General features: G+C 44.1%; 1 non-coding gene across 1 annotated transcript; it reads left to right on the plus strand.

Moving 5' to 3' along the window:
• Positions 1-463: 463 nt before the first annotated feature.
• Positions 464-536, plus strand: Trnaa-agc (transfer RNA alanine (anticodon AGC)). The gene has a single exon. It is a non-coding gene; the product is annotated as a tRNA-Ala (tRNA).
• Positions 537-24,559: the final 24,023 nt, after the last annotated feature.

Below are 24,559 nucleotides of genomic sequence, written 5' to 3' on the forward strand. Positions count from 1 at the left end.
CAGATTAGAACTGAAAACGTTCTATTTAGGGCCATTTCGGGGCAGAAATTCGCAGTGCACGTGGCAGCTGTTCTCTCGTCTTGACTGTCCATTTATGAATACGAGCGTGGTTCATTGCCGTCCGCGTTATACGCCGCCGATTCATCACATTACCATCCGGGGCAGTAAGCGTGGGCGAGGGCAGAAACCGAAGTTTCTATAACTCGCCAAGTGCACAGTAGTTCAGGTGCACCCCACACTGGTGAAGAATCATTTGAATCGACGTCGGGGGTGCGTGTCTTGTGGGATAGGTTTGGCACACGGGCCTGTGTGTGCGCTGGTAGGTTGTGTGATCGCGTTATACTTTCTCTCTCTCCCCCCCCCCCCTGTATCCCCCTCCCATCCACCAACCACATACTCGGAGAAAGCGCGTTCCTTAACTCTGGTACTCTTTTTACATAACGTGTACCAGTGTCTACCACCAGGGGGCGTAGCTCAGATGGTAGAGCGCTCGCTTAGCATGTGAGAGGTACCGGGATCGATACCCGGCGCCTCCAGTTATTTTTAATTTTATTTTTCATTCTAATAAAGGAAAAAATAACTACTTAAAACTGCAGGCTGTTGGTGGAACGTAAAATAGATTCGCGGTTAAATTATCACGTACTTATTGATAGGGACCGGAAAAATTCGCGAGTTCAAAGACCTGTAGGATGAACTCCATAGTTCTACGTATACTCGGTCAAATGCCACCCACTCATTGGCTGCTGTCTTGTGAGACGTTCCAGCGTAGCAGCCCGTGATTCGATAAAGCTTTGGTTGGGTGTTTCTCATTGGCCCAAAGTCATCCAGGTGAGTTTTGAACCAATAGCAGAGGCAGCACTGAGGTATAACGATTTGTATCTTAGCCTATCGCGAAATGAATTCGCAAATTTTTCCGGTCTCTACTTATTGATGTCGACATTCGTAGACTGGTGTAACATTTGTGGAAGTTGTAGCTGTTCCCGTGAGATGACTTTTCCCCATGCGGTTATTAACTATCAGGGAGCACGTGTTTGGGAATGAACTGTTTATACCCTGCCGTGGTATAAATTTGGATGTATGAGTAATAATCAAAATATAAAGCAAAACATAATAATAATGCAGGGCCTTAAAGTGCGTTTTTCATTTTAAATTTATATATATTATATTTAGCTTATTTTATTTCTTTAATTTCTTGTTTTTGAGTAACTTCATAAAAAAACCATAATTAATTGGGTAAAGCAGGTTTTGTCCATTAATAAGTCTTTACTTTAAGTTTTTTTTAGGAAAATTATAGGCTAATTAATATTTCAATACTAGCGTGTTTTACATTTTTAAACTAATTGTTCGTATGTGCCCTTTGTCGTAAGTATAATAATTTTTGTATATTATAATTGAAAAAATGAAACTGAACATTTATATTTCTGTTTTTATTTAATTGTTTTCAATAAATTTTTCTTAAGCCGATTGGTTGATGTTTTCGTTAAAACAAGTCATATTAGTCAATGTTATTTAATACATGAAACACATATCTCAAGTTTGTATGAAGACATGCTTACAACTAACACACGTGCAAACCGGCATTAAATGTAGACTTATTGCAAACACAATTCCTGTTGCTTCTGTGTATGAGGCATGTTGGGCTAGATGTGGGATAATGTGCATTTATTGTAGGCCCCTATAAGGATTGCAATAATCCTTCCAAATAAAGCTCTCTGCAACCTTATGTAGCAAGTTGCTGTAATTTTCGTATTCTGTCTTCACTTAGTTTTTTTTTTCATTTTAAATCCTGGAAGAGACAGCTCCGGACCTACCCCCCCCCCCTCCCTCCTTTTAACCCGGTCTACGTAACTGTTGTGGAAATGTTTTAAAACGTAAAATCTTCAAACATCAGTATTGCCAGACTTAAAAGAAAAAAAATAAATAACGTAAATAAGTATATCCATTAGGGGGTTTTGCAGCCACTGTTTTCATTCCTTGCGATGGTGCTAAATTTGCTGAAATCTGTGCCGCCGCGAGTGAAGAACCGGGGGGTAAAAAGTAATCCTCTTTGAAAAATGCTCGGATTACAGGAACAGGTGGAAAAGCAAACATTGAACGTACTAAACAGTTTTTAACCAGCTTAGACCCCGCCACTGCGTTAATTAACAGAGCCAATGTTGAACACAAACACGTAATTCCATTTGCCAAGAGAATTCCTCTTTTTTTAAATATCTTTTATGAAAGTTGTTTGTTTGTGTGGCGTCCGGTGGGAGGAATGATTATTCTTCCTTTTTTTTTTTTGTTTTAGCTTTGACGGGTAAATATTTAGCACCAAAATGAATAAGAGCGTGATTTGCTTTAGAGGATTTCAGCGTTTTTACTCCTGGCCTTAGCCTATGAGCTTTTAGAATCCGCCACTATATGCCACTCCGGATTTGGTTTTCGATTAAATTCTTTAGACAACCTCCAGCACAATATTCAGATTTATTTTCACGAAATTGTAATTTTAACAAGAAAAAAAACTGTCACGTTGCGTTGGGGAAAACGAAAGCCACACAGCACATTGGGGGGAAAAAATGCACGAATGTTTACAGTTTACGCTTTCATCTCGAAAATTACGAGTTTAGTCATTATAAATAATTTTGTGGACGTTACGTACATTTCCAATCTCCTTTTCCAAGTGCAATTTTCTGAAAGAAGTAAAGAAATTCCAGAATCCCTCATCCCCATAGTTGGCCTAGTTACCTCACTGAAACACAATATAAAAATATTATGTGTGAGGGCAGATCGGAGCGTGACATTTTCCCCTCAGATTACTATAATTGCGGAATTTCCATGACTTTTTCAAGGTCTTCAAGTAAATTCCCTAACTTTTTCTGAAAATTTTCAAGTTCCTCGACTTTTCAGAACGTGGACACCCTTAAAACAGAAAATTATTGAGATTGCGAGATGAAAACTCGAATGCTGCGACTATAGGTGTTGTCCACGAGATAAGTTCGTGTGAAAACACGTCACACTTTAGGAAGTGCTATCTTGAATTAACGTTCCTATCGAGAAAGTATTGTGAAAAAAAAAAAAGTTTCTGTGGCGATGCGAGTGCGTACATTTTGAGAGCTAAGAAGAAGAAATTTAAAAAAAAGAGGAGCATTTCAAGTGATTACCGCAAGTGCGTTTACAAACAGAGTTACATTTTGGAACGCTGGTAAGCTTCTAATATTTTTTAGTCTCTTTTTTTTTTTTCCAACTCTTCCCATGTTTCTCCCTCTCATTTGTCGTCTTGTACTTTTTTAAACTCATCAGGCAAATCGCTATAATTAGCATAATGTTAAAACCGGAGTTAAGTCGAGGAGGAAGTGAGTAAATTTGTACACCAGTCGGCGGAATAAAAGAATCATAATGGAACGCGAAGTTTTTTTTTTTCAGCGGCGTTTCTGTGTCATTAAAAATGGAAGAAGTTGGGGAGGTCCCCCAGCGATCTCCACTCGCACCTTCTCTCTCGCGCAGTTTTGCATTTAATAGCCTTAAAAAAACAAGAGAAGGCTTTCCGAAAACATTAATTTGTTAAGAGGATCTCGTTTTCTTTTCTACCCACAAGCATTTTCATTTCTTTGTCCGAGATGTGACTTCAGCTTGCGGATTAAAATATAAACATTTGTGAAAATACAAAAAAAAAAATATTAAGATTTTTATTATTAAAACAGTATTTTCTTCAGCAGTATGGATTTTATTAATAGAAAAGCATTAGTTCTTTATTTTATAGGATACATCTAACAGGTGTGCGAGCAATAGAAATGAGAAGCTCGTATTGGTTAGAAGTCAAGGCAGTACTCGTCACATTATACTAAGCTGCTGCATTTCTGACTCGAGACCTGTTGTTCCCTACTTACAGTATTTTAAAATAATTTACCATTGGAAATCTGCTATAAATACTGTATTTGAATCTTTAAAGCTTATACGGATTATTTTGGTGATAGATATTTACTGATCTACCAGTCAGAGAAAAATTTCTAACTCCACTGATTCAAATCAGTTGTTCAGGTATGGCTTGGTGATAAGTTTCTGAGCAGCTTACAGGAGGTGCTTCGTTTAGAGACGTATATGCTATACACAAGTTGTTTATTGGCAAAATAAAATTTTATCTTCATATGTCGTAATAAGCGTTCGTTTTATTATTTTCCGGTCGATCCGAACTTTAAAATTCAAATGCTAGTCAAACAAAGCCAAATTAATAAAGCTTTGGTAAATATTAATTACATCTCCTGACAAATAAGGAATGAATTTATTCAGTAGACTATTTTTCAGTCTATGTTTATGTTCCGTTTTGTTTTATTTAGGCTATTTATCGCAATGTTAATGGATTGAATCTGTAATTTCATTTCAACGAGCATTCTCCGTTGGAATATCTTTGTACGAGAGTGGTTGGACGTCAAAGTCCCTGACCGTTGGATTGGTCGTAATGGTCGAAACGACAGAGCTCTTTTTCGCTGGCCTCCACGTTCACTTGACATAACGCCATGCGATTTTTTCTTTGGGGCTTTAACACGCGCGACAAACCAAGGGACACACACACGTCGTAGCACCCTGTCAAGGCAGAATCATGCAGGTGAACTGGCAGAGGGAGCTACCCCAGCCCTCGCTGGGGATCCGGGCCGAGAGGCATGCATGCCTGTCAGGGCAGGGCTCTGGGGGCATGTACAGTAGTTTTAAGTCTATATTTAATTAATATATATATAAACAAAAAAGTCTGGACGAGGGCATTTCTCCGCCCAAATAATAAAACAGGACGACCTTCAATTGAAAATAAAATTCACTAACCCCACTCTCTATTTTTCAAGTTTTAGAAGACAACAGCCTGGGTGTTAGCTACAGCAATACTGGCTTAGCCTAACTTTGACCGAGCTATGTCGGAACGCAATGAACTACCTGTTACATGCACTAATGGGCTAATTACCCTTGCATGTTATGTGTTCCCAGGGGTTCGCTGGAGCGGCTCGCACAGCTTTACACTACACGCCACACCCGAGTTTAACTAGGTCACTTGAAATTACAGCACACTGACAAGCCTCTATTGCACACCAACATGACACTACATCACGCCAGTTAGCCGATCTAACTGGTGGGGAGCTTCACTCCCCCGCCGAATTAGGTACACGTAACTTCTCTAGCATTACACAACCTACCAGCGCACACACAGGCCCGTGTGCCAAACCTATCCCACAAGACACGCACCCCCGCCGTCGATTCAAATGATTCTTCACCAGTGTGGGGTGCACCTGAATTACTATGCACTTAGCGAACTATAGAAACTTCGGTTTCTGGCCTCGCCCACGCTTACTGCCCCGGGTGGCAATGTGATGAATCGGCGGTTTGGGGCTTTATAAAGGATCGTGTCTGCATTCAGCCGCTACCTAATGATTTGTCAGAGTTGAGACACAGAATTGAAGGGAGGAAGCCAGTACTGCCCGCAAGGGGGGGAAACCAGTACTGCATGAAGGGTGTTGCCGTGGGCCAGTGTGTTTCCTCGGGGTACTCCACCGCCCCCCCCCCCCCCCTCAATTGATTCCACTGATGCTCCATCCTCGTCCTTATTTCAAGTTCGGAGTGCAGGTATCCGAAGAGCAGAGGCGTGGTCATCACTGAGGGAGTAACAAAATAAAAGATAATTAAGAAAATTGGGCTTACGCTCTTTTCCAAATGGTTTTATTTAAAACTTGATCACTAAACAATTTTGACGATTAACTAAAAAGTAGTTTTTTATTTAGCTTTTTAGAGTTTTTTTTTTTGGTTGAATATGAATGAACCTTCTGATATTTTACCAAATCTGTCTTCAGCCTTAAGATTCTTGTTAACGCTGTGAGTTTTACTAGCATCGCGTGAGAGAAGGGTTTTTTTTTTTTTCAAAATAAAATTAAGAATTATCTTTGGTTCATTATGAGTCAAGCTCGACTCTCTGGCTTGGCCATCTTGTAAAATTGAAAATGAATTAGCGAAAGGAATTGAATTCGATGATGCGATTACCAATTCGCAGAGAACAAAAAAAAAAATATTTGGAGGGGAGGGGGGGACGGAAAGGGGCGGAGTTTTAAAATTTTCATGTCCTTACAGTGTTGAATAATAATTAAAACCAGAAAATAACACATGTCACTGTACGTGGGTTATTTTTAATTTTTTTTTTAATAACTTAATTTCGGCGAAAAAGGGGCGGTGGTGCCACTGCCGAAGACGACCTGATTCGATTCCAAAGTTGTTCTGGTCCCGACGGTGATTCGCGAACATTCCCCGCCCACCGCGCGGCTACCCCGCAGCCAATTACGGTCCTCGATGGCCGTGATGAAGGGTAGGAGGGGGGGGGGGTGAGTGTTGAAGGAGCGGGAAGGGGGAGGGGGGCCACAAAGTGGAATACGTAATACGCCGCATCGAAATTAGCACTCAGGTTCCCGGGACACTTTATTTGCCCGCGTAAGCCCGCTTTATGACTGACCGTCGTCGGGGAAACTGTTAAGTACTTAATGGCCGCCGCGGCGGGAGGCGGGCCGTGAACAGATGATGACGTGGCAGCAGGACTCCGCGGGGGGGCGGGAGGCAGCAGGACTCCGCGGGGGGGCGGGAGGCGGCGCGGGAAAGAAGGCTTGTTTTCGCGCCGAGGGGCGGAGGGGGGGGGGGGGGGGGGGGGGGCGTGTTCTTACCGCTTGGACATCCCTCGTCAAATATTCACCACTCCCGAGGGCGTAACTGGCAAACTGTCGGTTCGTCGCGGCACTGAGCCGGCCTCGTCCCAGTACAGAGCTGGTCTTGGACTGTTTTTTTTTTTCAAGGCATCCGCTAAATAAAAAGTTTAAAAATAATTTATACTGCAGACGCCAAGGTGACCTTAAATCTGGTAAAAAAAAAACAAAAAAAAAAAATGTGGGTTTTCTTTAGATGCAAATCTCCAAAATTTTCTTCGATACATGTGCTCTTTTTTATTTGAAACATAGTCCTTTAATATATCGTCCCCATCTGAAAATAAGCTGGAATCGCTTTGCAAAATTCCTACTTCCTGAGGAAGTAGCAAAACTAGTATATAAAGGTACCTATGTCCGGGTACTGGGTTCTGGGCGAGGAGCCGGGAGACAACCGCCATCTTGGATTGCGACGTCACGGTGCCATCTTGGATGACCTTGACCTTCAAAATTGTCCTAATATTGCCAAAAAAAATTACCTGAAATTTGCCAAACATTTGCAAAAACTCGCCAAAAATTCCAGGTTAAAAAAATTTGGCCAAAAATTTCAAAAAAAATCGGAAAAATACAAATTTCCCTATTCAGAAGGAAAAAAAATTCTCGTTTTAGTCCTCAAAACTACCAGTGGCTTGAAATGTCCTAAAAACAGCTTAGGAATCCTAAAACCCAGTGATCATCGTAAGCTTTATCAGAATATTTTTTTTTGTCTCGATGTTTCCATCGTTTTGGTCTCAGGGCTTTATCACAGTCTTCAATATTGTCAGCTGTAGGTGTTTTATTACAGTGTTTAGTCTCGTCACCAGCTTCAGAGTCACTGTCGTCATTATCTAAGAAGCCAGCGTCTTCACCTGGATTACTGTAAGAATTTGAAATAATTGATGTCGAAGCTTCGTCATCGTCTAAAAGCTTCCTTTTTAAGTGCCCACCATTTCCCCAAAGTATGTAGGATCTACTTGAGATGAGCTTGAACGTATTCCAACTGTTCACAGTGATGATACTTTCCATTGGTTTCATTCTCCTTTAAACCATCAGCATTTATCAATTTAAGTTCTTTGTCGAAATCAGGAGAGCCATGAACATATTCACATTCAAGACCAGTAAAATTATTTACATCATGTGGCACACATCTTCCTTAGTGTAGTGGCTTTATCGATGTCATCTATCTCGTGAGTGGACAAAGAACTTAAATGATGGATGCTAACGGTTTGAACGAAAATTAGAAAGGCGGTTCATTATTTGTGCGTTGGTGCTGCCATCCCTAGCCTCGCGCAGGGCGCGGTTTATTAAAACGGGTTGCCGATCTGTTACCTCACTGGGATTCGGTTTTGGTCACGTTCTGGAATACGGTCCACGACTTTAGGTTACGTTTTTATCCCAACAAGACAGTGCTCATTCGCAACCTTACCCGAACGTCTTGGAATATCGCCCTAAGTACATATAATAAACAGATTGATTGTCCTTCGGAATTCAGGTGAGTATGTAAACAGCAGCTTGCCACGCGCTGATCCGACGGAGAGCGAAGCGGGTTTTATTGTCTCCGATCAGAAACGCGGCTAGACGTCGATAAAGATCGCTGAACACCAACAAGCAGTTGCGAGCGAGCTTACCTACTGAGCATCCAGAACATGTCGCGGCAAAGAGTATTCAGCGACGTGCGACATTCCTCCTCCCCCTTTTCAACCCACGAAAGGATGATGAAGAAGGGCGCGAAACAAACAAAACAACCCCCTGAAGCCCTGCGAAACTTCACCCTCCCCCCCCCCCCCCCCCCCACTCTCCGTCTTCAACTGCTCCATCCTGCACCTCCGCGCCGTCTGCACACAGCGATGGTGGCCAATGAATAAATGATGGACGTATTTATGACGTTGAAGGGGCTGTTTTAAATAAATTACCCTCGATGTCGCGCCGAGAAAGGAATTGGCGAGGGGGGGGGGGGGGGGTTCGCGCTGAGACACAGTCTCTCTCCCCACGCCTGGAACATGGCGGTCTCGAAGGGCCACCCAGTCAGAGGTGTATTTGGAATAGCGCGACGCTCGCTGGTGCTTCTAGCGCGGTGTCGCCTCTGAACTAGCGCGCAGTCTTCTCGTACAGGACACAACTATGAGATTTTGGGCGGTAACCACAAAGCCACATGGCGGATGAAATGAAGATAAAGGTGTGATGCAAGTCCCTTGAGTGCTTTCGAGAATCTTTACCGGACGTTTCATGCCTAAAAATTACTCTGAAACAAAAACACGCGTTTGGGCCATTTTAACTTTTCTAAAAGTACAGTTGAAAAGCAAAATAAGGAAACAGAGTGCTACTCATCCGGCATCACCGTATTCTTGAGTGCTAGTTTCGTAAACAGACACCACTTTGACATATTGATCAGTTTTCCAATCGCTGGTTTCTTATGAAGCTCTGCGCACCGTGTGGACAGGTAGGCGGGCCTCTTAAGGTGGTTTCTGTCCAAGGTTAGTGGTTGTTCAACACGTTGTCACGTTGTACTGACCTACAACCACGGATAGGAGCGGACAGGGAGGTGTGCCGAGCCGGGGCTGCAAGTGACGTCATGCGCAGAACGATGCGCAGGCCCTCCCCCAGGAAAAAAAAAGTAGCCAAGTAAACTTTTTCAACAACATTTTCAAAAATTCTTAATCTTCAATTTCAACAATGGTTTCTGTAACTTATCTTCAAAATTATTGAACACTTATTAATTTCCGGTTCTTTTTTTATGAATTCTTCCGATAAAATAAATGGTAAATTCGCGTTTATAGGAGGCAATATATATATATTTTTTTTTTAAATTTTCCTAATGCGATAAAATGAATTTAAATAATTATTGATCAGCTCTTTAAATGATACATGCTAATAACAATTTAATTTTTTTGTTCCCATTTATGTCTAGTTTTTTTTTTTTAACAGAACAGTAGAAAAACAGGGGATTTAAAAATGAAATTGGCCGACTTTGCCGGCCCTGGGGGCGAGTATATCAGCCAATGGCAGAGAGATGCTCGCGCCAGAAGACTGACTCCAGACAGTCACTGTGAAGATCTCGTCTCAAGTTAGTCCCCGTGCTATCACCAACCTTGAAACAAAGCATTAACCCGTATTAATCAAAGGTATGCTTTGTATTCGAGTGATAATAATTGTTTTCCGATAGCCCTAAAAATCTTTCTTCTGCATCTTTCAATATTTAACTGTTATAAAGCTATTTAATTTTACTGTATAAGAATCATCAGCTATTCGAAAGTGCGGTCAAACTGTTACACTTGATTTTTGGTTTGGTGACAATTTTTTTTATCGTCTTGATCGTGTGTATCTTTTCGTGTCTTTTTTTTTTTGTAGATAACTTAAAAATTCTACTTTAATTCGTTTTGAAAATCTAAAATGGAACGGTACAGATTTTGGGTGCGAGTTATAAACAAATGTCTAATTGCTTAGTAGAAGGCATTTACCGTGCAAAAAAAACTCAATACTGGTTTGTAATAAAAAAAAGTATGTTGTGGCTACCGAAACTAAACGAATTCATTTTTCACTGGTTTGTTTGCCTAATAAAAACTTATGCATTTTTTTCCTTCACACGATCACTGCAACCATGTTAGTAATATATTATGACAGCTACTATCTAGCGGACAGGCTCGGAACTACTTGAAAAAAAAAAGGGGGGGTTTGTCTGTGAAGTCGATTTACGGACAATAATTTTACGTGATAACGTCATAAGAAAACATTGATGAGAAATTTCATACTTTTTTTAATTTTCAAATATTATTTACAGTTTTTTTTTTTCAAATTTAATTTAAATAATTTGTTTGAATATAATCACGAATAAATTAGTTAAAAAGCCCGCCTTAACCCGTTTGATATTATTATATAGAAGATTTTCTCGCACGGTGGTCGGCCGGTTCTTGAACGCTCGGCTCATACGCGGAACGTGACGATGAGTCATGCTTTTTTCGTGCGTGCAAGCCGGCGTTCATCGATTTATAAGACGTTATCACGTCTGGGTGTCAAGTCTCGGCAATTTAGAGTTTCTCCCCCCTTTGCAGTTGTCTTACTCCACTGACGGGTGACGTCAGCCTGCCGACGCGACTAACGCCCCTGCGGGGAGATACGGAACAGGTCCCACGCTGCACGGTGTGCCGCGAGGTGGTGTCGGAACAGGCCCCGTCAGGCCGCCTCTCAGGGACTCCCGGTCTGCCCGGATGCGATGCCTAATCATTTCTCGCCCGCGCCACCGCCGCAGTGCAAATATTTTAAGTGCGGTCGGGACGGTGTTGGGTTGGCCCGGGGAGGGGTGTAAACCATGTGGGGGAGGGGGGGGGGGAGGCAAGTTGGTTGATCTCTCTCTCTCTCTCTCTCTCTCTCGTGGAAAGGGTTGGCGGTCTAATAAGGGGAAGGAGGGGGGTCCGGATGAATTATTAGTCGGGGCCCTCTCCCAGTTGTGCTACTTCTATTAGCATCATTAATGCACACACCACCACCACCACCCCTTCTCCCCCCTCCACTCCTTACCCCGTCTCCCTCTCGTGCCCGCGCTGATATTTAGAGCTAATAGGCTTACCGCCGGGCCGGTCGCGCGACACTACAAAGCAAGCGCTGCGAGCAAAGCATCGGCCAATAGCTCGCAAATTAGATTGGAAACTTGCTGGCGTGTCAGACGGTCGCGAGGGGCGTGGCGTTCGGTTTTATGGGGGGGGGGGGGGGGGGAGGAGGTTTCAGGAATTGGAAACAGGAGCACGTTATTAGAAAACCTAAAATAAAATTAAAAATTAAAAAAAAGATGATGAATTCCTGAAGCAGCCGATGGTGATAGGGCCCGAGAAAAAAAAAACAATAAACGGTAGCGAGAAGAAGGAAGTAGAAGAAATTAATGAAACCAATATCTTCAGTTGTTTTTCACAAACTTTATATATTTGAGAAACTATTAACATATATATACTATATATGTTAATGTTGTTTTATTTATATACATATGTTACGCTTTAATAACATTCAAGCTTTTTTTTAAAAAAAATACTATAATTTTATACAAGCTAATTTAATCAAAATAAACATAATTGAAAACAAATTTTGTTTGTTTTGTTTAATGTAATGTAATGCACATATAAACATATTTCGAATGATTATATAAAATCCCAGTAATTTCACTCTGAATTGCCGAAGTATTGTGCGACGTGTCAAGCAAATCATGTTGTAGACGGATAGACAAGCTAATATTTTCCCGAGACACGACAGCCTCTCTTCGTTCCAACTTCGAAGCAGTATTCAGGGAGAACGCGGACATGACAGGCACGATACCCGTCGCGACTCTTGTCAGGACCACAGTAGTGTCTCTCGGAGCTCGGCCGTCAGACCCGGACACGCGGCCTCGTCGGGGACGCACCACAACGCCGAAATACCACAACGCCGAATTACCACAACGCCGAAACATGTAATGGCACAAGGGTTAGGTTAGGTAAGGTTAGCACAAAAAATTCATTTAGTTGTTTTTCATTTTGCTCCTGTGTCCCCCCCACCCCCCCCCCCCCCCCCCCCACCCCGCAGCAACATTTTTCGGCGTTACTGTGTTTCGGCGTTGTGGTAACGACCCGCCTCGTCGAGTGGCGCGCGACACAGGATCGGAGCAGCAGCGCCCAGGAACACACGGGGCTGGGCGAACGGGAGCGAGCGCTCCGAAAGAGCTTCCCCTGCAATGGGCCTCCGGGGTCGCGGGTTCGAGTCCAACCTCTCTGACGGCTTGTGTCCGACGGTCGGTTGGGCGACATGCTGTTTAGGCATGTTTACCTGGTAACTCTACGTAGAGTAGTTGCCCGGGACGTAGGAATTTATTTCTAATAGATCGACGCGGCTAAAAGAAGAAGGGGGGGGGGGGGGGGGGACAGAAATCCAAGTGAGTTCAGTAAAACGCCGCAAAACCCTGACAGATTCTACTCACCTACAAGATATTTTGTGGCGGTCGTAATAATGATTTTTTTCTCTCTCTCTTCATGGTCGGTTGGAGACCTGGGGGTCGGGCAATCGCCGCTCTAGACGTGCTTCGCGTGGCTAGTGCCACCACTCTACGCTAGAGGCGCAGGCGTCGCGGCTGTTCCAGGGCCATCCACGCTGGATAAGATGACGTTTCCTCGGGGATAACAACTGTAAACATGTGGGTAAGGCGGGGGGGGGGGAGGATGTTAGTCCCCGAAACCGATGCCTTAGGGACCGGAAAAATTCGCGGGTTCAATTAACTTTAATATGAACTCCGTACTTCTACGTACACTCGGTAAAATGCCACCCACTCATTGGCTGCTGTCTTGTGAAGGTGTCCCAACGTAGCAGCCTGTGATTCTATAAAGTTTTGGTCGGGCGTTTCTCATTGGCCCAGAGTCATCCAGGTGAGTTTTGAGCCAATGGCAGAGGCAGCACTGAGGTGTGTATATATATATATATATATATATATATATATATATGTATTTTAGCCTATAGCGAAATGAATTCGCGAATTTTTTCCCGGTCACTACCGATGCCCCTTCCTCCAGAAGGCCCGCGCCGCTGCGCCACACGCCGCGTCTAACCCGCGCGTCGCGTGTTCCGAGGCCGCCGGGCGAAATCGCGGTTCGCTAAACTGTGCAATCTAATTAGTACGTCCCTTCCTGCGAAGGCGAGAGCGCGCGCGCATCCGGGCTTCACACCTCCGCGCGCGGGGGACAAACCCCTTCCCTCCCCCCTCACCTTCCAGGCGCCATCTTCTCTCCGAGAGCCGGGAGGGCGGTTTATCCACGAGACTTGTCTCCTGCTTTGAGCATCTCTTTCCTCCCTTGGGATCCCCCCCTCCCTTGCTGTAGGCTCCCGCAGGGGTAAACTTGGACGGTTAAAGAGGGGGGGGGGGGGGGGGTAGGAAGCGGCCTGAAACTCCATGTAACCAATTAGCTAGTAGTGGCTTTAATCGTCCTTCCGTACCTACACACAGCGCCAAGAGCCAGCCGCAGCGGCGTCCTGGGACGACAAGGGCTCAAGTCCACTCCAGGAGTGGCAGACCCTCTCCGTATGTAGTCACGACCCGTTTCCAAATACCAAATCAATAAACGATTATTATTATTTTTAAATTGAGGCCACCACCATGTAGATTTTTTTTGTCAATACAGGCTGGACGTTCGCAAAATTGCTGGGCGTAAATTTAATGTGCGGCAGGGAATACTGTAAAGAGAGTATTAATTTTTTTTAAGGATCACGCGAAGGGAAACAAAACCCTGCACTATCACGGGCGCGAACAGCGGTGCAATGTTGTGTGGCGTTCCAATGTTCCGCGGGCAGCAGGCCACGACCCGGTCGTGAGACGACTGCCGATGACGTATGTAGCTGTTACACCAGGGCGAGATTGTTTGGCTTCAACAAGAGCCGAGCCCCCGAAAAAAAAAAAAAAAATTGGTTGTCTGTAAAGTCGGTTTACGGAAGATAGTTTAACGTGACAACAAAACATTGATGAAATGATTGCATGCTTTTATGAATAAAATTGAATCATTTTTATTGAATTATCACTATTTTGTATGGATACAAAGAAGGAGTGAAATTAAATCTACAATTTAATTGATAAATTTACTTGTATTTGCACTCATTAATTCAAATATGTTTATTACTTTAACGAAGAGATTATTTTAACTATAACTATTATACATGTTTGCTAAATAACTTCTTCCAATCTGTGTTATTCTGTTTAAGATAAGGACGATGACAGGAAAAGTAGGAAACTAATGGGAGTGTTTCAAGTTTAATGTGTCTCGAAAAAGTCAAATCGATGGTTGTTCCAATCGAGTGGAAGAGAGATAGATTCGGCGCAAGCGTACAATGAGCGTAACGGGACACCGCGTAACGGGACGAGGTCGATTCCAGCGCCACCGTCTTCAGCGCCACCAACTAGCGATGCTTAGAGACTGGAAAAATTCGCGGATTCATTCGTGACTGGCTGAAATTTAAACTTGTGTACATTTCTGCTGGTTCTGCTATTGGCTCGCAGTTTAACTGGAGCTCTCTGGGCCAATGAGAGACTATCGACCAAAGAAGCGTCGAATCACTAGCTACCCCAGTGGAGACGAGTCACAATTTAGTAACCAAATGAACACGCGTGTTTACTTGAGATGTGCAGAGGATAATGGAGGCTATCCTAGAGGTCATTGAATCCGCGAATTTGTCCGGTCCCTAGCGATGCTGGACTCGCTCCTGTCACCACTGGGGCCCGCCTAGCCATGGGCATCACCAACAATGCATCATAAAACAGCACTGTAAGTACTAATGTAGGAAGTTTTTTATTTACGTTACGTTAGCGTCCTCAGCGGCAGTAGTTGCTGTCACGTCGCGCTCATTTGCCATTCGTCTTGGGCTTTGATTCCAACACCTCGGCGAGTATCAAATCTATGGGTACCGGAGTTTCGGAACACAGACGAAGTGTGACGTAAAAATCTAGAATCAGTTTAAATTCAAGACCAACATTTTTTAAAAAATATAGTGTATTTATATGTATTGGTTAAAATCTCAAACAGGGGATGAAAAAGTGTGTTTTTATGATCTAGATGTGCACAGACACTAAAATAATGTTCTTTATTATAAAATGTAATAAAATATTTGTTTTATGTTACGTATTATAAAATGAAGAAAAAAAAGTAAGTGCACATTGCGGCTACATGTTATAATCCAGCATGTCAAAGATTGATCTATCTCGATAGATGCCGCGAAAGCTCGAGTTGAGTGTTCGCTCGCGCCGGTGTCTGCGACTTGTGCCCTCCTAGCACGGAACCCCGCATTCTCGCTCCTCGAGCATCACACACATTAAATAAACAAGACGGTAAGCGCGACTAATTACAGGCAATTACAATGTTAATGAAATTACAAGCTGTAATAATTAATCAGCCGACGGCGGAGAGGAGCGACGCCCGCCTGCCCGCCCGCCCCTGCTGCGTAAGACGTCAAACGTCACACTTGCGCGCTATCGACTTGGCTCCGCCTCTTCCTCCCCCTTATGCAAAACCCTCCTCCTTCCTTCATGGTTCCCATCTCGCTCTTCCAGCGGTGCCTTGGCGTGCGTGGACTGTGCCACGTCTAGCCTCCAGCCGTGGTGCAAGAACACGAGGGTGTGGGAGTGTGCCTAGCCTCCAGCCGTGGTGCAAGAACACGAGGGTGTGGGAGTGTGCCTAGCCTCCAGCCGTGGTGCAAGAACACGAGGGTGTGGGAGTGTGCCTAGCCTCCAGCCGTGGTGCAAGAACACGAGGGTGTGGGAGTGTGCCTAGCCTCCAGCCGTGGTGCAAGAACACGAGGGTGTGGGAGTGTGCCTAGCCCCCAGCCGTGGTGCAAGAACACGAGGGTGTGGCAGTGTGTCTAGCCCCCAGCCGTGGTGCAAGAACACGAGGGTGTGGGAGTGTGCCTAGCCCCCAGCCGTGGTGCAAGAACACGAGGGTGTGGCAGTGTGTCTAGCCCCCAGCCGTGGTGCAAGAACACGAGGGTGTGGGAGTTTGCCTAGCCTCCAGCCGTGGTGCAAGAACACGAGGGTGTGGGAGTGTGCCTAGCCTCCAGCCGTGGTGCAAGAACACGAGGGTGTGGGAGTGTGCCTAGCCTCCAGCCGTGGTGCAAGAACACGAGGGTGTGGCAGTGTGTCTAGCCCCCAGCCGTGGTGCAAGAACACGAGGGTGTGGGAGTTTGCCTAGCCTCCAGCCGTGGTGCAAGAACACGAGGGTGTGGGAGTGTGCCTAGCCTCCAGCCGTGGTGCAAGAACACGAGGGTGTGGGAGTGTGCCTAGCCCCCAGCCGTGGTGCAAGAACACGAGGGTGTGGGAGTGTGCCTAGCCCCCAGCCGTGGTGCAAGAACACGAGGATGTGGGAGTGTGCCTAGCCTCCAGCCGTGGTGCAAGAACACGAGGGTGTGGGAGTGTGCCTAGCCTCCAGCCGTGGTGCAAGAAAACGAGGGTGTGGGAGTGTGCCTAGCCCCCAGCCGTGGTGCAAGAACACGAGGGTGTGGCAGTATGTCTAGCCCCCAGCCGTGGTGCAAGAACACGAGGGTGTGGGTGTGTGCCTAGCCTCCAGCCGTGGTGCAAGAACACGAGGGTGTGGGAGTGTGCCTAGCCTCCAGCCGTGGTGCAAGAACACGAGGTTGTGGGAGTGTGCCTAGCCTCCAGCCGTGGTGCAAGAACACGAGGGTGTGGCAGTATGTCTAGCCCCCAGCCGTGGTGCAAGAACACGAGGGTGTGGGTGTGTGCCTAGCCTCCAGCCGTGGTGCAAGAACACGAGGGTGTGGGAGTGTGCCTAGCCCCCAGCCGTGGTGCAAGAACACGAGGGTGTGGCAGTATGTCTAGCCCCCAGCCGTGGTGCAAGAACACGAGGGTGTGGGTGTGTGCCTAGCCTCCAGCCGTGGTGCAAGAACACGAGGGTGTGGGTGTGTGCCTAGCCTCCAGCCGTGGTGCAAGAACACGAGGGTGTGGGAGTGTGCCTAGCCTCCAGCCGTGGTGCAAGAACACGAGGGTGTGGGAGTGTGCCTAGCCCCCAGCCGTGGTGCAAGAACACGAGGGTGTGGCAGTATGTCTAGCCCCCAGCCGTGGTGCAAGAAAACGAGGGTGTGGGAGTGTGCCTAGCCCCCAGCCGTGGTGCAAGAACACGAGGGTGTGGCAGTATGTCTAGCCCCCAGCCGTGGTGCAAGAACACGAGGGTGTGGGTGTGTGCCTAGCCTCCAGCCGTGGTGCAAGAACACGAGGGTGTGGGAGTGTGCCTAGCCTCCAGCCATGGTGCAAGAACATGAGGGTGTGGGAGTGTGCCTAGCCTCCAGCCGTGGTGCAAGAACACGAGGTTGTGGGAGTGTGCCTAGCCTCCAGCCGTGGTGCAAGAACACGAGGGTGTGGGAGTGTGCCTAGCCTCCAGCCGTGGTGCAAGAACAAGAGGGTGTGGGAGTGTGCCTAGCCGTCAGCCGTGGTGCAAGAACACGGGGGTGTGGGAGTTTGCCTAGCCTCCAGCCGTGGTGCAAGAACACGAGTGTGTGGGAGTGTGCCTAGCCTCCAGCCGTGGTGCAAGAACACGAGAGTGTGGGAGTGTGTCGAGCCCCCAGCCGTGGTGCAAGAACACGGTGGCGTGGTAGTGTGCAAAACCACCAGTCTATAGAAGTAGCTGTTACAATACAATAACTGTGGACGAGAGGGTGGAGAATTCATTGGACGAAATTGCAAGTTTAAAAAATAAAGTTAACGTTTTCTAAACCTTTTTAGTATTAAAATTTTGGTACATAATTCCTGCTAAATACTCGTAAATTACATTTAGGAATTTACTGTATTAAAATATTAGTCTTTTTTTTGTGATTTTAGTTATTTTTTGGTTGTAAATGCTGATAAATTTCATGATTTTAGTTTCATTTCGGTTTTTCGTGGTGTATTAACTTGCATTTCGTTGTTTATATGGTGCATTACACTCTTTTCAGTGTTATTTCGGTTTTATTGCAATTCACCATGTAATCTTTTGCTTACTAATAACGTGTGTATTAAAATAATGACTCTCTTCACGATTAAAAGAGGGTGAACCTGTAAACTTTACTGGGCAACAGGATGGAGCCCCTCCCCATTGGAATCTCTTCGTACGAGAGTGGTTGAACGTCGAAGTCTCTGACCGTTGGATTGGTCGTAATGGTCGAGACGACAGTGCTCTTTTTCGCTGGCCTCCACGTTCACCTGAAATATCGCCATGCTATTTTTTTTTTTCCTTTGGGACTTTATAAGAGATCGTGTCTACGTTCCGCTGCCACCTAATGTGATTTGCCAGAGTTGAGACACAGAACTGAAGAGGCTATTTCTTCCAATACTCCGGACTTGTTAACCAAAGTGTGGGACGAATTGGACTTTAGGTTGGATGTGTGCCGTATAACTAAAGCTGCACATATTGAACATACGTAAGGAAAAACTAGGTTAGTTTATCTTAAATTTGATGAATGAATTGTTGTAAATACCTAGTCTAAATTAAAATGTTATAGTATACCATTGAAACTGAAACATTCTTTTTTGGTGTGTATATATACATATGTATATATATTTATATATGTATATACGTATGTATGTATATATGTATATATACATACACGCTTTTTTCACGAGTAGGTTATCACTTATTTAAGGTTAAGGTCACCCTCGCCTGAATGAGGATGGCATATTTGATGTAAAAATACTAATATAGCAACCGAAAGAGGCCATATTGACAAAAGTGTTCACGCCATAACAATATTTTATCTGTTGATGGGATATTTTCCCTCGTTAAAGCAGATATCACACATTACGAGACCGATACAACCATCTACACCTTGTATATTGTCAGTATTATTACACTTGCTGTCATTCTCACAAATGAACTAAAAATTCAGTGACTGCACAGGATAAACTGTTTGTAGCAACTAGTCACTATTAACTTATTTCCTTCCATATATACATATAAAAAGTTTTAAACTTAATGCTCTTTTTTCATTACTATTAGTCAAGGTTTATTTCTGTAAATTTACACTCTACCTCTCTTACATTTGTGATTGTCATAAAAATGTTAAAATGATATACACTTAGTATAATATAATTGTTATAAAATATTGCGCAAGTGGTTGTAATTATTATCACTTGCACGACCTTTTTATACCCAACATATTTGGAGTAGTTAGTAGTACAAAATCCTTAGAAAATATCAGTTACAGAACTGTAAAAGCAAGAGAGGTAGAGAGTCAAATTGCCAGAAATAACCTCATAATAATATAAATCACAAGAAAACGGAACAAAAAATAAAATTTGGCGTGTGAAAACAACCCCTATCAAGCCGAATCTATAATGCGGAACTAAAGGAGGTGGTCGTTGCGAAAAAAATATCGGAAAACAAGATGGCGTGTCTCGGCAGGGAAGCCTTATTTTCACAGACGAGAGAGCCAAACTCCCGATCGTGCATCTTCGGTTTCTTTTGTTCATTGTAAAAGGTTAGGTTAGCTACATTATAAATGCTTTAAAACATTGTGTACGGTTTTTTTTGGTTAGGATAGCTACATTAAAGATACTGTGAAATCATGTAAACGGTTTCCTAGCCCTGGATAGCTACATACTAAAAAGTTATTTGCTAAGTAACCATAAAATGATTTTACAGTATTTTTAATGTAGCTATACTTACCTAATATAACCAACCATCCACAATGTTTTAAAGTATTTATAATGTAGCTAACCTATCCTAATCGACCGCAAAATTTAATGCCACACCGGTTTATACAATGAGATAGAACCTTGGGGGGGGGGGGGGGGGGAAACGAGCGTGTACTTCGGGGAACTTCGGGTGTGGCTCTCTCGTCTGTGAAACGAAGGCTTCCCGTCTTCGGCAGCCTCTGCGGTCCTCGCGTCGCGGGAGGCGACTGTACCGCGCGTGACGCAGCGGGCAAAGTGATTGCGCCTCCGCGCCGTCGCGTGATGATTATGACGTTGTTAATTACCCGCGCAGCGCCGACAGCCGCCCTGGGGAGGGGGGCCTTTGTGCGGGACCCGGGATTCCCGGGGCTTTCCGGTTCCTGTCGCCACCCCCCTCCCACCTCCCCTCAGGAGGGACAGCGGCGCGACAGCCGACGAGGGCTTCCGGTACGCTCCGTGCCACTCGCCGGCTGATCGCGAGCACGCGCCTTGCCCACGGGACTGGAAGTCAGCAGGAACCACTCTCGCGCCGACAAAGAACTTCACGAAAATAAGAGATAGTGTGGTAAACTCTTAGATTATGGGACAAAATAGGTATGTTTTCTTCATTGGGGTTTCACTAGCAGCACATCACAGAACCTTAAAGACTAGGCGATAATTGTGTTATAATAAAGGATGCTACAGAGTTTAGTAGCTTGTGCGAAATTAATGTTTTAAAAAAAAGTTATATTTAAGAATTGGAAATGTGGTAGTTGGCGCGTGTGGTTTGTTTGCTACGTAGTCGCGCTGCGGGAAGGCAAGGCTGGTCAACCAGCTGCCCCGCTTCTTCTCGCTTCTTCACGCTTCTTCTCGCTTCTTCCCGCTTCCTCCCGCCGGCCGCGGCGGCGCCACTTCAAACGGCAAGATTTCAATTACGGACTAATTAATGGTAATGGATTTAAATGATGACGCAGGAGCGGCTGGTTAATCATCCCCCCCTTCGAGGGTAAAAAGAAAAAAGGGGGGGGGGGGTCGGTCAGTCGGTCGATTAGCCGCCGTCATCTCGGGGGACAATTGCCGGGGTCCGACCGCTGGAATGTCTGTCCTCTTCGCGACGGCTTCCGGTTCTCGCCGTGGCTTGTCTTCGCGAGTCTTCTGAAGACGAGACCCCGTGGCACGTGCGTGGAAGCGATGTCCGCATTACAGTGCGAAAAAACAACCTACCTACATCTTTAACGAAAGATTCCTTTGGAAACCAGTTGCCAAAAAAAAGTAATACTACAAGAAAACTACTGTGAATTTTTACAACACATTGCTAGGGGCATGCATATTTCGCGAACAGATTCCGAGACTAGATGAAAGTTAAAACACTGTAGCATTGTCTGTGTTTAGTGATTGGGTGAGTTTCTTTCAGGTGCATGTCTGCTGTTAGAACACTAATCACAGTAATTCAGTTCGGAAGTAAACGCGTCCTGAGTGGCTCGGTCAAATAAGGCAACGTCTTCTCTCGCAGACGACCGCCAATCAAAAGAAAGAAACACCTGACGTGGATATACATTGTTGCAGTCTAATAGGTATTCAGTTTTTTTCGCGAAAAATGCCTGCCCCTACACATTGCTAAGGTTATATTTGCATAAATGACATTTTTTGGAAACATTAGTGCATATTTCTTGTCGTGGTGCATAATTTTACATTTTTATAATGTCTTGTCAAAGCATTTATTATTTTTTAAACCACGGAAAATGCAATCGAATATTTAGGTTTTGGACTTTGTTTTGTTTGATCATTCCTATGTATTTGTGCCGTTCATACTGGAAAGCTATTCAGGGAACAGTTTAGAAATAATTTTTTAACTAATGTAGACAAGGCATAAATGCCTGGGCAAGATTCCGAACCCAGTAGTGATGCGAAAATTTTTTTCTTCCTGTAGCGATCAAGTTGATTTCATGTAAAAGGACAAATTTACAAATATCTATAATTTTTACGTGATAATTTCGGTTACGTCTACAAAAAAAACTTTTAAACAGTACCGCATTCACCCAATTGCAATCACTCATTCACATGTATCACGGGGGCCCACTTTCAAAACACTCATTCTGCATCGTGTGTCACGACAAAACAAAACTGCGTTACTCTTCATTGAGCACCACCATCAAGCAATATATATTATTATTATTTTTTACAATGACATCTTACATATTTGTGTCTCACGCAACATCGCACAACTAAAAACTACATAGAGAAAAAGTTTTTTTTTGAATCAAACAAATATTTGTTTATATATGGCGAAACAAATATTTACTTGGTGGAACAAAATATTTTGTTAGTTTAACCAAACTCGGTAAGTAACAAAAATAATTTGTTACACCTTAACCAAATATACATTTGAGTTGACAAAATCATTTTGTTGGGTCAACAGAACCTCTCCTACTACAAAACATTTGTTTGAATTAACAAAATATATTTATTTCGAGATATATAAACAAATATTTTGTTGAGGCAAACAAACCTTTCTCTCAGTGTAGGTCTGTGCGTAAGGACAAATATTTTTAAGTGCACTTCACTGGCGCTAAAGGCCCCCGCCCACCCAGGGCACACACGCGATGTGTGCACAGCTTCAGAGAGAGAGAGAGAGAAAAGTCACGTGATTAAAAAATCTGTTTACGATACACGTTTAGGAATACGCCGGCTGGTGAGGGGGGGGGGGGGAGCGAAATGTGCAGTTCTACTTCCGTGTTTCGTTTGCGCAAGCTGTATTGTATTGTTGGAAGAGTGAAAATGGCTATTAGAACGCGTGTTAGGCCGCGGACACCCGGTAAAGAGGTTCTTGAAAGCGCCCCAAGGGTACGTACGACGTCCCCCACAGTTGCGCATGCGCGCGCCGGGAAGTCTGCGCGCCGGTCCAGACTGGAAGCAGCGCAGACGCGCCCCTCCAGGCGGCCTGGCCACGGGATTGGCGGGTTGCCGTCGGGCTGTAATTGTTAACAATTTGCTGGCGCGCGATGTGGGTAATTACCAGTCAGCGCAGCTGCTGCTTCTACTGTGGACTATTGGATAAGAGGGGGGGGGGGGGGGGGACAGGGACATAGCGACAGCCTCTGTACGCGGGAACACCATATTTATTGCTAGGGACCGGAAAAAAATTCGCGGGTTCAATGACCTCCAGGATGAACTCCACAGTTCTACGTACACTCGGTCAAAAGTCACCCACTCATTGGCTGCTGTCTTGTGAGACTTCCCAACGTAGCAGCCTGTGATTCGATAAAGCTTTGGTCGGGTGTTTCTCATTGGCCAAGAGTCATCCAGGTGAGTTGTGAGCCAATAGCAGAGGCAACACTGAGGTATGACTATTTGTATTTTTAGCCTATCGCGAGATGAATTCGCGAATTTTTCCGGTCTCTATATTATTGCCTTTGCCTTCACCTGAATATGTGCGCCACACCCTTCCCCCTTCCCCCTTCACACCCTCAATATAAACACCTCCCAACCTCCACCCCGGCTCAGAGAATAATTGTCCGGTTTTTTCCCCCCACGCGAACGCCTACACTTGTAAACCAATATCGTTGGTGACGACGAGTCCCGATAGCTCAATTCTGAGCAATGTTTTTACGCTTATGTTGATGGCTTACCGCAGCATTTCGCGTTTATGGAGGCTGGGGAACTACACGTCACTCAGTCCTGAACTCGGGAACGAATGATATCTAGGGACACCTGTATTTCGCGAATACATTTCGTGTCTAGGTACATTGCTAAACACCGTAGTTTTTTTCTTGCTGTTATTGGCTGTGGTCGGCGAGAGGTGTTTTCCCGCACTTGACGGGGCCAATGGGAATGTGGATACCGTACTGCTGCACGCACACGATTCGCCATTACTCTAAGAAAAAGCTACAGTGTTTTGTGACATACCTTGACACGAAATGTATTCGCGAAATACAGGTGTCCCTAAAGATATCCGAAAGAATTGTCCCTGTCAATGTTTTTTACGGTAAAAAAAACCCTGCATATTTGTAAGTAACAATTTGTATCCACTAACTATTTGCGGAAAGCACGGCACAGTTTTTTGTGTTTGAATATATATATATATATATATATATATATATATATATATATATATTTACATACGACATTGCTGGTTCAGAGGATAGGAAAAGTCACATCGTGCATGAATGACCGAAATATACAAGACAATAATAAATATTTTCATTACGGATACCTGAATTTACAGAAAAATTCAATACAGTACCTATTTATTTTTAAAAAAATTGTAAACGGGTTTTTATTAAATAAATACTTGAAACAAAAAAAAATATGAAAAAAGTTGCTGTAAATTATTATAATTTCCTTAAAAAACCTCTATAGTAACAAAATCTTAGAGTGAAATGATTTCAATGATTTTTCATTTAATATTGCATAGTAAAATGTTAAAATATGTTACAATTACCTAAAAATTGTAATTTTTCGTTCTAAAAATTTATTATTGAGGTATTTCTTATGTGATTTTAATAATTTTACAGTTAAATATTTTTCATATTTTTTCATTTTATTTTGGTTTCAAACCCTTATTTTATGAAATATTGTTTTTTTTTTTTTTTTTTTTTTTTTACTTTACACTGTATTGACTATTTCTGTACATTCATGTCTCCGTAATGAAAATATCCAGCCGATAAAACCAACCCCATCGAAGTCATTAAGATTCCATTATTGTTTTATATTCTCGCCATTCATGCACGGTGCGACCATTCATATCCTT

Source organism: Bacillus rossius, assembly GCF_032445375.1.
Source record: "Bacillus rossius redtenbacheri isolate Brsri chromosome 9 unlocalized genomic scaffold, Brsri_v3 Brsri_v3_scf9_2, whole genome shotgun sequence".
NCBI classification, from domain to species: domain Eukaryota; kingdom Metazoa; phylum Arthropoda; class Insecta; order Phasmatodea; family Bacillidae; genus Bacillus; species Bacillus rossius.